Source organism: Tupaia chinensis, unplaced genomic scaffold (assembly GCF_000334495.1).
Source record: "Tupaia chinensis unplaced genomic scaffold, TupChi_1.0 Scaffold146961_1, whole genome shotgun sequence".
In the NCBI taxonomy this organism is placed as follows: Eukaryota; Metazoa; Chordata; class Mammalia; order Scandentia; family Tupaiidae; genus Tupaia; species Tupaia belangeri.
Window position 1 is genome coordinate 1143689 of NW_006206814.1, and position 1957 is coordinate 1145645.

The window sequence follows — 1957 nt, forward strand, 5'->3', positions numbered from 1 at the left end:
GAGAGATGAAAGGAGATGAAAGGAAAAGATCGGCCGTGACTAAGTGATCGACTATGACTATGATACTCATTCGTTTTCTGTCACAAACGTAGCCGCTCATGCCCCGCCTCCCTTCTGGACATAAACTCAGTGGGTAGGTCTCTTGCGTGCTCAGTCCCCATGGCCTTCGACGGTTACTGCAGAACTTCACCAGACAGGCACCTGGCGCCCACTCAGAACCAGGCTGATGGGCTGAGAACTGCACTGCCCCAGTGCCAGTGCCATGGGCCCCTGAGGGCTGCACACGAGCACCGCCTCTGTCTAGAAAGAACAGGCTCTGGGGGACCAGCAGTTGGCGCAATGGCTATGTTGGTGGACTCCCATGTAGTTGACTATGGTTCGAGTCCCAGACCTGGTGGCTTAAACTCACTCCAGGCGCGTGTGCGGGCGTGCCCAAGATCCCGAGAGGAGAATGGAGGAGAAGGGATTGCGGCGTGGCCATCCCCCCTGGGGAGTGATCTCTCACTTTCTGTCTCTCTGTCTCTGTCTTGATTTCTCGCTTTCTGTCTCTCTGTCTCTCTCTTTCTGGCGAGCGCATGTGCCCTATAGCAAAAACCTCTCAAAAAAAAAAAAAAGAAAGAAAAGAAAAGAAATAACAGGCTCTGTTCTCTGACAGACTCATGTAATAGCATGAATTCATGACCTCGTTACATTAGTAGTAAAATGACAATATATTAATAGCAATATCACAATCAAATAAAGGTTTGGAGGGGAACCAGTTGTCCGGAATTCGAAGTCGGTATTGATTGTTCGTGAGCTTGGCTGATGGCAACGCCTTCCTAATGTGGCCAAGCTGCAGCGGGGAAGGCCAGGGGTAGCTGCAGGGAGCTGTTTTCTGAGCAGAACCACGGGGAATGTGAAAGCAGCCCTGAGGCTGGGGGAACCCCTCCCCGAGGGAGTTCTTTGGGAATGCTCCTGTCAGAAACAGTGGCTTCTACACTGGCCGTTGGCCCATTGACATAAAATCTTGGCATGTCACCATAGGTCTTTGCAGAGGGGGGTTCTGGTGTGCCCCTGGAAGGCGTCCTTCAAGGGCAGTGGCACCCAAGGCCCAGTTTGGCAGTGCCCAGTGCCCAGGTGCCCCGAGGACATGGTAAGCCAGGTCTCTGTCTGGCAAAGGTGCAGGGTCGTGGTGGGCCATGCGTGGCTAGATCTGGTGGAGCCGCGGGCAGCCAGGTCAGGACCCATTCTGTGGATCCCTGGGTTTTGCTGTAAGGAATGCCTCCCTCCCACCGGGCGCCCCACATGGCCTTTGGGGCACACTGTGAGGAGACCCTTGTATAAAAGGAGGGAGGCGAGGTAAATCTGAGGAGAGCCAGTGGAGGGAGGGCCGGGCACTCGCAGGGCCTTGCAGGGCACAGTCCCCAGGCTATCTCTGTGGACGAAGGGTCTCCTCCACTGCTGGCTTCTTGGTCACCTCTCAGCCCAGGCCCACAGAGGGCACCTGCCTCTCTGGGGGCAGGAAAGTGAGGATGCTGGGGCTGGGGTTGCCAGCCTCAACCTCGTGGCTGCAGCTCCCGTCAGCTGGAGACAGCGATACCGACGCCCCTTATTGCTGGCTTGGTGGACACGGCAGACCATGCCTCTCCTCTGCATACTGGCCGAAGTCCAGGTGGGCCTGTCGTGGTCCCAGGGAAGTGTCAGTCTTTCCATTATTTGGAGATGAGGGGCTGGTCCTCACGTTGGGGGGCGGGAGTTGGCACCCTGACCATTCCAGGCCCTCTTGAGTCCTCACTATGCTGTGGTCTCTCAGCTTGAAACGTGCCCCCCGAACAGAGGCGAGCATCACAGCCCCACGGACAGGACGGCCTGGGTTCACATGAACACACCGGCCACTCCGTCCTCAGGGCGTCTCATCCCTGCTCCGAGCCTGTGCGTGGGCAGCCAGAGGGCTGTGCTTCCCAGTGGCTGGTGGGGG